Consider the following 12,798-nt stretch of genomic DNA (forward strand, 5'->3'; position numbering starts at 1 on the left):
ATAATCTTGCAAGCAAGGACCAAAATGCATTCTCTAACCTGTTAACAAGTTGACAAGACCCCCCATGACAATCCAAAGCTGGCTTATTAATATGATAGTAATGAAATCAACGTTGGGGCCAAAAAATAATAATCAAACTTTACTTAAAATGACCACTTCAGAGAGAAACCCACAATAACAATTATATTTTACTATAGATTACAAGATACATGCTAGAAAGTACCTGAGAATTTAAGGCTACACTCAGTTGCCTGCAGTGCTTTATAATAAAATGCAAATTTTAATCATTAAAATATTTAGATTGTACATCACTCAACATATTTTAAGATTAAAGTGATTTTTTAAAAACAATTTTATAATTCCTATATAATTCCTAGATCATAAAATTCACCTCTTGATAGTGTACAATTTAGTGGCTTTTAGCATATTCAGAGTTCTACAACAATTACCACTATCTAATTCCAGAATATTTTCATCACCCCATACCCATTAGCAGTCCTTCCCCATTCTCCCTTCCCTCCAGGCCCCAGCAACTACAAATCTACTTTGTCCTTATGGATTTGGCTATTCTGGACGTTTCACATAAATGGAATCATACATGTGGCCTTTTGTGACTGGTTTACTTCACTTAGCATAATGTTCTTTGAAGGTTCAAATAACATTGTAGCATGTATCAGTAACACCTTGTTTTTAATGGCTGAATACTATATAGTCCAGTGTATGAATATATAACATTTTGTTTATCTATCAATTGTTTAATGGGTTGCTTCTACTTTTTAGCTATCATGAATAATGCTGCTATGAACAATCGTGAATTAGTTTTTATGTGAACACGTTTTCAAGTCTCTTGGATATACCTAGAAGCATAACTGCTGGACCATATCGTAACTCTAAGTTTAACTTTTGAGAGATTGTTTTCCAAACCAGCTGCATCACTCTTTCTACATTCCCACCAGCTACGTACAAGCGTTCCAATTTCTCTACATCCCTGTCAACATTATTATCTTTTTAAATTTTAGTCATCTTTTTGGGTGCAAAGTGGTATCTCATAATTTTGATTTGTATTTTACTAATGACTACATTGAGCATCTTTCCTTTGGAGAAATGTCTATTCTAATGCTGTCCTCATTTTTTAAATTGGTTCTTTTCTTTTTATTACTGAGCTGTAACAGTTCCTTTACCTGGATATTAGACTCTTGTCAGATGTATGGTTTACAAGTATTTCCTCCAATCCTGTTGGTTGCCTTTTCACTTTCTTGATAGAATCCTTTGATACACAAAAGTTTTAATTTGATGAAGTCCAATTACATATATTTTCTTTGGTTGCTTGTGATTCAGGTGTCATATCTAAGAAACTATTACCTAATCCAACACCAGGAAGATCTACATCTATGTTCTCTTCCATGAGTCTGAAAGTTTTAGCTTACGCTTAAATCTCTGACCCATCTTGAGTTCATTTTGTATATGCTGTGATGCAGGGGTAAAACTTTCATTCTTCTGCATGTGGATATCCAATTGTCCCGGCACCGCTTGTTAAAAGACTATTCTTTACCCACTAAATTGTCTTGACACTCTTGTCGAAATCAATTGCCCATAAATATACGCATTTATTTCTGGACTCTCAATTCTGTTCCACTGATCCATATGATCTTATGCCAGTACTACACAGTCTCAATTACTGCAGCTTTGTAGTAAGTATTTTTTATCTTATTGAGGTATAACTGACATACTATATTAGTCTCAGGTGTACAACATAATGATTTGATATTTGTATACACTGTGAAATGATCATCACAATAGGTCTAGTTAATACCCATCACTTACACAGTTAAAAAATTTTTTTCTTGTGATCAGAACCTTTAAGATCTATTCTCTTAGCAACTTTCAAATAAGCAATATTGTATTATTAACTATAGTCACCATGTTGTACATTATATCACCATGACTTATTTTCTAACTGGAAGTTTGTATCTTTCATCATCCCCCACCTCTGGAACCACCAATCTGTTCTCTGTATCTATGAAGCTTGGGTCTTTTTTTTATTCCACAGATAAGTGACATCATACGGTGTGATGATGTGATTTGCAAGAAAAATATATATTTGGCCATTCAGATGACCAAAATATATTTCTCATATACATTTGGTGTTCATTCATGGTTTCTGGCTCACAGCTCCCAAAACCCTTAGAATTTCCTAAGTGTTGAGAGTGATGAAGGTGTCTTTTGTTAGGTTAAAAGAGAAGGGCTGGAGGTTGCATGAATCACCAATTTAATCAATCACACCTATGTAATGAAGCCTCCATAAAAACCCAAAAAGGCAGGGTTCGGAGAGCTTCTGAGTTGGTGAACACATGGAGATTTGGAGGGTGTGGCATGTTCAGAGAAAGCACGGAAGCTCCGAGCCCTTTCCACATACCCTGCCCTACACATATCTTCCATCTAGCTGTTTCTGAGTTACATCCTTCTATAATAAACAGGTGATCTAGTGAGTAAAATGTTCCTCTGAGTTCTGTGAGACACTCTAGCAAATTAATCAAACCAGAGGAGGGGGTTGTGGGAACCTCGGATTTAGAGGCAGTCAGTTAGAAGTACAGGTAACAACTTGGGCTTGAGACTGGCATTCTGAGTTGAAGGGGGGTCACTGGAATCTCCAGTCTGTAGCCTGTTGCTCAGAAGCACAGGTAACAACCTGGGCTTGCAACTGGCTGGTGTTTGAAGGGTGTTATGTGGGCGGAGGGTGGGGGGTGGGAGGTTAGTCTTGCAGACTGAACTCTTAACCTGTGGGATCTGAAGTTATCTCCAAGTGGATAGCGTTAGAACTGACTCGAACTGTAGGACACCTTGCTGGTGTCAGAACTGTTTGGTGTTGTGTGGGAAGCCAGCCTCCCCCCTCCACACATACTCATGGAAACTGGGTCCAGGAACCTAATTTATGCAGTATTTGTCTTTGTATTATTTCACTTAGCATAACACTCTCCAAGTCCATCCATGTTCTTGCAAATAGCAAAATTTCATTCTTTTTATGGCTGAGTAATACTCCATAGTGTGTGTGTATACACACACACACATCTTTATCCATTCATCCATCAATGGGCACTTAGGTTGTTTCCATATCTCGGCTATTGTAAATAACGCTGCAATGAACATAGCAGTGCATATTATCTTTTCAAGTTAGTTTTTAATTTTTTCCAGATAAACAGCCAGAAGTGGAATTGCTGGATTGTATGGTAGTTCTATTTTTAATTTTTTGAGGAAGCTCCACACTGTTTTTCACAATGGCTGCACCAATTTACATTCCCACCAGCTGTGCACAGGGTTCCCATTTCTCCGAAACCTTGCTAACACGTGTTATTTCTAGAAAGGAATAACCCCCAAAACTCTACGTAGAAAATGCCCAATGTTTGGAAATTAAGAAAACCTATCCTACACAAACCGTAAGAAATCTCAGTTAAAAAAAAACACACAGTGGGTGAACTTGTCCTACCAGATATCAACACTTAACTGTAAGACCACAGTAATCTGTGATACTCATTTAGGGATAGACAAATAGACCAAAGAAATAGACTAATGACACAAAATAAGAGTGCCAGGAAATCATATTCATATATATATATATATACATATATATATATAGTCAATTGGTTTATCATAGATAGTACCACAGCTTGGAAAATAGATTTTTAAAGAAATAGTGCTGGGACAACTGGTTATCATATGGGGAAAAAAGGGAAACCAAATCCCTACCTCATATCATATACTAAAGTCAATGCCAAATGGACTAACCAAAGACATAAAATGTGAAAGGTGAAACGCACTACAAAAGATGAGTATCCAAAGATTATGTAAAAACAAATCCTAGGGGCCAGCCCTATGGCAGAGTGATTCAAGTTCCATGTGCTCCACCTCAGCGGCATGGGTTCACAGGTTTGGATCCCACACGCAGACCTACTCCCCTTGTCAACCATGCCGTGGAGACATCCCACATACAAGATAGAGGAGGGCTGGCAGAGATGTTAGCTCAGGTGAATCTTCCTCACCAAAAAAAAAAAAATCCTACAAATCAATGAAACAGCCAATCGAAGAAAAAAATGGACAAAGACGATGGCAAAGGCAATGACAACGAAGAAGGAAAAGGCAATGGACAACCACCACAATAGCTAAAATTTAAAAGTTTGAGAACACAAAGTGTTGGTGAGAATGTGGGGTAATGTTGCTGCTGCTGGCAGCATTAACTGCTAAAACACTTTGGAGAACAGGCCAGAAGAGCAACCAACCCACAGTGAAATAGATGGATCCCAAAAGTAACCCTGAGGCTAGTAGGGGTAGGATGGGGAAGGAACTGGACCTGATGTTTGAGTATGGGTATTACTGCCAAGCATGCGACATTTGGGGGGAAAAAAAACGCCCTAGCATCTTAGAAAATCAGGTAAAAGAAAAGTGAAGCAATTATTAACTCCAGGGGAAAAGGGGGGGGGGGGCGGAGAATATAGCTTCAGAAGAATAGTTAGCTCAGCAATAAACAATATTTACACACTTATAACACCACTCATTATTATTGGCTTAACCAATAACTGAAATATAACTCTGCTACGGGGATACAGGAAAGAGAGTAGGAGAACTAAATTCTAACTACAGAGGCCGAAAGTCAGTAACACCTGAAACTGATAAATCAAAATACAGCAGTTATTGCATACCACCAAAAATATGGAGCTAGATACTAAGAGAAACAATTAGAAAAGTGAAAGCAGTAGCTTCTGGAAAAAGGTACTTGGAGAAGGGGAATGGTGAGGAGTGCAATATTTGTCATTATAGGGCTTTTAGTGCAATTTGACTTTAACAACAATATACATGTATTACTTTGAAAATTTTTAAAAAGTTCTCCATTCTTACTGCATTTCTGTCAATTTCTCCTGGCATTCAAGAGGTCTGCTTTATTAGCATATAAAGGTTTTAGCCATTTTTTAAACTTAGAGTACACATAAAACACATTTTAAAATCTCACCAAAATGAAAGTTCTGAAAATTCATTACCCTATTGACTCAACAGGTCAAAGAAAACGAAAACAGATACAAGACTCTGGAAATGCAAGAGACTACAACTCAAGATTTAAAAAATTTTAATTCGTAGGAATACTATCCAGAGAGAGATTTTTATTGGGCTACTAAATACCTGCAATTTTAACATATCAATATTCGGACTCCTAATCTCACCTCCTAAACCTAAAGCTTCCAAAGGATTTTCCCCATCTCAGTAAACAGCAAGTTCATCCTTTAATCATTTGGTGCAAAACCTTGGAGTCATCCCCAACTCTTCTCTTAAAATTCATATCCAATCAAGCCATCATTAACAAATCCTGTCTACCTTCAAAACACATCCAAATCTGACCGCCTGACATCTCTACCACTACCTACCCTGGTCCAAGCCACCATTATCCCTCATCTGGACTTTTGTAACAGCTTCCTAATTGGTTAACTCTGCCTTCAGCCTTGTCCCTCCACTACCTCTCCCCTTCAGCTTCTTCTCAACACAACATGCAAGGTGATCCTTTTAAAATTTAAGTCAGGCTCTGTTATTTCTTTGCTCAAAACCCTCCAGTGACTTCCCATCTCAATCAGAGTGAAAGCAAAGGCTCGATGTTAACTATTAACTACTTCCTAGTTTTGCCCCGCTCACTGTGATCCAGTTATGTTGGCCCCCTTGCTATTCCTTGAATGCATTAAGCATATTCCCACCACAGGCCAAAAAGTGTTCCAGATTGAGAGAAAGCTCTGCTTTCAAAGAACTGATAATTCTTTTGTTTCAGAATGCAGTGAAAGTTACCCAAAATAATAGAAAATCTGTTTTGATGTCAAAATTAGTGTGCACATGTGTACAACGTGCACAAGCACACACACACACACACACTTCTAACCTCATATACAAAAAGAGATATGAAAAGTCTAAATTAAAACAAATTAGCATTCTTAACAGAACATAAGCATAGCCAAATGGTCTACCACTACCAAGTAAAACTGATAAAAGGAACACAAAGATAGATTGAATTTTAGGAATTTTATTAATATATGACATCAACCAGTCAGACAAAAACAATTACCCTATCACCTCAGTGTAACCACCCCCACCACCAAAAAAACACTTCTTAAAATTAAACACCCTTTCCTCTTCACAACCCTAGACTATTACACCCAATCTGCTCTTGGTATATCAAACATCACTGGAAAACTTCTAGTCATTTCAAGGTGCAGTAATTCCCCCAGAAGATTTCAGCTCAGCACACCTTTCAATTTCAAAATAATTTATTAAAGGACTGTTTCCCCAAGCTATTACAAAAGCCTCTTCAGTTCCATAAAACACTGGTGCAAATTCAGAAAGCCATCTAACCAGCTGGGAAAGATTTCACTTCTAAGACAACAGAGTAACTTTTCAGCAAAACTCAGCTTGAACTTGGCACAAAACAAAGACCACAAGGTCTACCAATAGCATCAGACTTCTCACATGAAGACCTTCAATCTGCACAGATCCACAGTCTTAAAAGTTTCTCATGTCGGTTATCTCTTCTCTTACTATCTTTCTCCTGACTCTCCTTTCACTATTTATCTCCCTCTTTCTTAACTCTTCCCAAAAGGGCCCACATGAACCTTTTCCCAGTTAAAATAAGCTTTCTACCTTCAATTTCTTCACATAATGCAAATTCTACTTCCTAGCTTTAAGCAAAAAATGGTTCTCTCCAAACTATTCCTTTTTCTCCAAAACTCTCCAGCTATATAGTAGCCCCCCAAAAATATGTTCTCATCTTAATTCCTGGAACTTGTGAATGTGATCTTATGTGGAAAAAAGTTATCTGCAGCAATTACATCAAGGATCTTGAGATGAGATCATCTTGGATTATCCAGGTGGGCCCGAAATCCAGTAACAAGTATCCTTATAAGAGACACACATATGGAAACAGACAGAGAGATGTGAAAACAGAAGCAGAGATTGGAGTAACGTGGTCACAAGCTCCAGAATGAAAAGGTAGCCTGGAAGAGGTAAGGAATGAATTCTCCTCTAGAGGCTATGGAGGGACCATGGCCATGCATACACCCTGATTTCTGACTTTTGGCCTCCATAACTATAAGAAAATAAATTTTTGTTGTAAAGCCATCAAGTTTGTGGTAATTTGTTATGGCAGACAAAGGAACCGATACACCTCCTAAGCAGGTTATATCACATCAAGGGACCTGCAGTGTTCCCAGCCACAGCCATTTTTCAACCCTTTGCAAAATTCTTTCCACTTTTCTTTTAAGGTTTATGCCATTCTGCTCTTATGTTCTATCATTCTTCAGTGTAGTAATCTACTGACCACCAAAAACTTTTCAACCATAGTTTTCTTCTCAAACCAAACTATTACCATCATTATGGGCTATAAAGTTCACATGAATGACCATAGGCCCTTAATCTCCTTAACTCCAATAATTGACCAATTCTTTACTTTTTTTTTGCTGAGAAAAACTCGCCCTGAGCTAACATCTGCGCCAATTCTCCTCTATTTTGTATGTAGGTTGCCGCCACAGCATGGCTGACAAGTGGCGTAGGTCCATGCCCAGGATCCAAACCAGCAAATCCAGGCTGCCAAAGCAGTGCATGCCAAACTTAACCACTATGCCATGGGGCCAGCCCCAACCTACCAATTGTTATTCCACTTCAACTGCACAATCCTTTTGCCACGTACAAGAGATAAGAGAAATATTTACTGAAAATCTGAGTCTAGTCACTCGTCAAGTTCATAAACCCTTTCTGAAAATTTTACCATGTCCACGGGTGCTTAAAAAAAAAAAACAAAAAAGCCTCAGGGAGTTCATAAATAGTTACACTCTGAACCTCCTAACCCTGCTATGCTCCACATAGCTGATTAGATCAAGGGTGGGTTCCTGACACAAGAGTAGCCAACATATAGTGACTATAACAAAGTTTTCCAACCTCACACTATTAACGCGTTGGACCAGATAAATTCTTCGTTGTGGGAGTGCTGCCTTGTGTATGGAGGACGTTTAGCAGTAGCATTCCTGACCTCTACCCACTAGATACCAGTAGCACCCTGCCGTCAGCTCTGACAATCTTCAGACAGTGCCAAATGTCCCCTGGGAGGCAAAATTACCATTGGTTGAGCATTCGGCCTTCCTTGTTTTAACTCCCCTAGCAAGGAAAATCACAAGAAGGTAAACCAAATGCTAGAGCAGCAACTTCTAAGTCCTGAACTATGTTCAAGTTTCTATAAGGTCTGGTTTGTTGCTCTTCAGCAAGGCCTAGTGTTTGGTGATTTCCTATTCTTTTCTTCCACAAGATCTGGCCCTTTATAAAAACAGAGTCTTCTCTTCCTTACTTTTCTGTGTATCCTACCAATTCATTTACTTACTATTTAAGCTAATCCAAGTGTTTCTCACATTCAAAATACCCAACAAATACTGAGAGATTAAAAAATATTTTAATGAATCATAAAGTTTAAACTAATAAATACTAACTAAAAACAAAATGTCACAACTGAAGCAACAATAGACCATTAACAGAGAATGCAACAGAAAACACACACAATAACACAAGGTATTGCCCCTAATAAATTTTTCTAAACTTTCAAAAATTAAATCTCAGGGCCGGCCCCATGGCCAAGTGATTAGGTTCGTGCACTCTGCTTCGGCAGCCCGGGTTTCACTGGTTCAGATCCTGGGCACAGACCTGCCACCGTTCATCAAGCCGTGCTGTGGCAGCATCCCACAGAGAAGAACGACAATGGTCTATAACTAGGATATACAACTATGTACTGAGGCTTTGGGGAGAAAAGAAAAAAAAGAGGAGGAAGACTGGCAACAGATGTTAACTCAGGGCCAAACTTGTTCACCAAAGATTAAATCTCTCCACTACAAATGGCTCCAAAATATAAGTGGGTTACAGGCGCATCAACTCATTTTAAGTGGCAAATATGGCTGGGGATCAAAAACTTAAGAACAAAGCTAAAAAGAAAACTATAAGCCCTAAGTTAACAACATTTTAGCAACAAGATACCCACTATCACCAAGAAAAGTTTATTCTAAGAAAAGGAGAAATACCACGGTAAAAAGTGGTTTCATAATTAATTATCTTGATAGGAAAAACAAATTGCAAAATTTCTATAATTTTCTCAGTAGACTGACAACAGGTATTCAGTAAAACTCAACAGTAGTTAAAACTCTAAAAAAGCTAGACATGGACAATTTCTTTAATTTTTTAAATTCTCTTCCTCCACCAAGCTTTTATAAATTAACATTCCACAAGGTTTTGTCTTCTCATCAGAAAAGCCACTGACCAGATAATTTCATCTATATTCATACTTTTAATTATTACCGGTAAACTGGTAACATGCAAATGAATATCCCCAACACGAATCTCCATCCCTAGTGCTACTCAGATACCCAACAGCCTACTGGACATCTCCAGTCTGATGTCTTAAAGGCAACTTAAATGCAACTGTCAAACACTCAACTCATTCCACTATATCCGTCCTCCACAATTACCATCCACCCACATCAAAAAAATAAAGCCCCCACCACAAAAAAGATAATTTATATAATGACAGCAATGATAACAGCAGCACTTATATTAGCAAAAATATCCAAAACAGCCCAAATGCCCAAAAGAGAAAAAATAAAATACCAAGATAGAATTTTGATAGTCATTAGAAATGAGGTACATAAACTGCATAAATATAGTTTTGTAAGAAAGAGATAAATTAATGTATCATACATAAGTGTGCTAACACATATTAATAAACACACTAAAAGAATAAACACTAAAATGTAAACAGTGGTTACCTCCAGAGTGGTAAAAGATGGGGATGAAAGGGTATACAAAGAATGAAGGAATACCTTCACATTTTACATATATGTTTATGTACTGTTTGAATCTTTCATATCAAAAATGAATATACTTATCAGTTGTGACTGTTTCTATCTATGTAAAACACACTAAAAAAGCTCAAAAGTGAATCTCAATAACTAACACAAATGTTCATAGCAGCATTATTCATAATAGCCAAAAAATGGACACAATCCAAATGTCCATCAATTGATGAATGGATAAACAAAATGTGGCATATACATATAACAGACGCAATATTGTGATGTATAAAAAATATATATTTGGTCATTCAGATGACCAAAATATATTTCTCAAAAATATCTGGTCACGGGGCCAGCCCTGCGGTCAAGTGGTTAAGTTCACGCACTCTGCTTTGGCAGCCCAGGGTTTGCTGGTTCGGATGCTGGGGATGGATATGGCACCGCTCATTAGGCCATGCTGAGGTGGTGTCCCAAATAGCACAACTAGAAGAGCCTACAACTAGAATATACAACTAGGTACTGGGGGACTTCGGGGAGAAGAAGGAGGAAAAAAGGGAAGACTGGCAACAGATGTTAGCTCAGGAGCAAATAGTAAAAAAAAATATATATATATATATATTTGGTCTCTGTTCCTGGCTCACAGCTCCCCCAAACTGTTGGAATTTCAATTTCCTAAGGGATGAGAGCCATAAAGATGCCTTCTACTCTGATAATAATGTGACTTCTGGACCCCTCCCAAGGGTTGGGGCTGGTTACCAGGAGAACCAGCCATGTGATCAGAGGATTGGAACTTTCAGTTCCGCCCCCTGATTTCCAGAGAGAGGAGGGGAGCTTTAAGTTGAATCAATAGACAACAGTCAATGACTTAGTCAACCATGACTACGAATGAAGCCTCCATAAAAACCCAAAGGACAGCATATCAGCCCTTTTTTTCAGAGAGCTTCCACCTTGCGGAACCAGAACACTTCGGCGGGCTACTATGCCAAGCCCCAAGCTGCATGAAGAGAGAAGTTCCTTTGTTCAGGACCTCGCCCTATGCATCTCTTCATCTGGCTGTTGATTCTTTCCTTTAATATCCTTTGTAATAAATCAGTAATCTAGTGAGTAAATGGATTTTCAGTCCTGTGAGCCATTCTAGCAAATTAATCAAACCAAAGGACAGGGTCAAGGGAACCTCCACTTTGTAGCTGGTAGGTCACAAGCACCTGGGCTTCTGACTGGCCTCTGAAGTGGAGGGCAGACTTGCGGGACTGAGCCCTTTACCTGTGGAATCTGATCCTATCTCCAGATAAATAGTAGCAGAATTGAGTTGAATTCTCAGACACCTTGCTGGCATCCAAGAACTGCCTGTTGGTATTGGGAAGCCTCCATATACACACACTGGAACTGGGTCCAAGAACCCTTTGCAATATATTTAGCTATAGACAGGACTGGAACACTGATACCTTCCTCAAGGGATGAACCTTAAAAATATTATGCTAAGTAAAAGACGACAGTCACAAAAGGCCCCAAGTTGTATGATTCCATGAAATGTCCAGAACAGATAAATCTATAAAAACAGAGAGTAGACCAGAGGTAGTAAGGGACTAGGGAGGAAAGGAAATGAAGAGTGACATATTAATATAGGTATGGGGCTTCTTTCTGGGTTGATGAAAATATGTTAACATTAGACAGTGGTAATGGTTGTACAATTCTGTGAATATACTAAAAACCACTAAGTTGTATTCTTTAAGGGTAGACTGTATCTCCATAAAGCTATTACCGAAAGAGTGAATCTGAAACAATGCATATTTTAACATGCATCAGATTTTTAAAATAAGCCTAAACTTGTCTTCTGAAAATTATTACCTATTTCTGTTTTTGAAGAAAAATTTCACTTAGTGTGTGTGGTCACAACAAACTTTAAAATACTAGTTGAAATGATTTAACAAAATAAAACAGTAAGTTTCAGATTTTCAAGTTAACAAGATTATCTTCTTAAAAACTACTAGTATTTGTTTTATTTAATAACTCGATTTTCTGATGGTCTAAAATAGTCTAAAAGTATATATGTTAAATATATAGAGACAGATGCTGAGGATAGATATAGTCCTTATTCTCAAATATCTTATAGAGAAATTATCTAAGCAGTATGTATTCTCTAAAATGGAAGTATATCTGCTTTATAAACAATAATATATGTCAGAAAGGCTGTACTATCTGTAGGGGAAAAAGTTGTTATATTAGTCTTTCGCTTAACCGTCACTAAGGATAGAACAATATGGGGGCCCGCCGGGTGGTGTGGTTAAGTTCCCACACTCAACCCAGTGGCCCGGGGTTCTTGGGTTTGGATCCCAGGCACTGACGTAGGCACTGCTTATCAAACTATGCTGTGGTGGTGTCCCACATACAAAAAAAAAATAGAGGAAGACTGCTACAGATGTTAGCTCAGCAACAAGCCTCCACAAGCAAAAAGAGGGAGATTGGCAACAGACGTTAGCTCAGGGCCAATCTTCCTTACCCCCCCAAAAAAAATAGACACAACATAAACATTTCCTAATATAAAGTCCTTAGAACAGCTCCTGGAACATATAAGCACTTATTAACTATTAGCCATAATAATTAGCCATAATATCACTGATACAATAACATTTTTGATGAAAAGAGCATAAAAAAGAAAATATTTACCTCAGTTATCCTGGTTTCACTTAACTACTTGACAACTCCATTTCCATATTACAATTATCACTGTCAGCTTCAATACCTACATTAATTCTAAATTACTGAATTATTTACATTAAAGCAGTAGTTCTCAAAGTGTGGTATGGGCAGCATGGGGATGCCAGAGACCCTTTCGGGGAGGGTGTGAGATCCAAATTATAAGCGAAGTAAAAGATGAATTCAAAGTACAAACACACTGGACAACCTTTAGTGCAACACTGTACAAAAAGTATACAGACATGGCTTG

The 12,798-nt window shown here is 38.0% G+C and overlaps 1 protein-coding gene across 10 annotated transcripts in view; it reads right to left on the reverse strand.

Moving 5' to 3' along the window:
• The window catches only part of ESCO1 (establishment of sister chromatid cohesion N-acetyltransferase 1), a 77,309-nt gene that overhangs the window by 61,025 nt on the left and 3,486 nt on the right, over window positions 1–12,798 (reverse strand). The window lies entirely within an intron of this gene.

This window comes from Equus asinus, chromosome 7 (genome assembly GCF_041296235.1).
Source record: "Equus asinus isolate D_3611 breed Donkey chromosome 7, EquAss-T2T_v2, whole genome shotgun sequence".
NCBI lineage: Eukaryota > Metazoa > Chordata > Mammalia > Perissodactyla > Equidae > Equus > Equus asinus.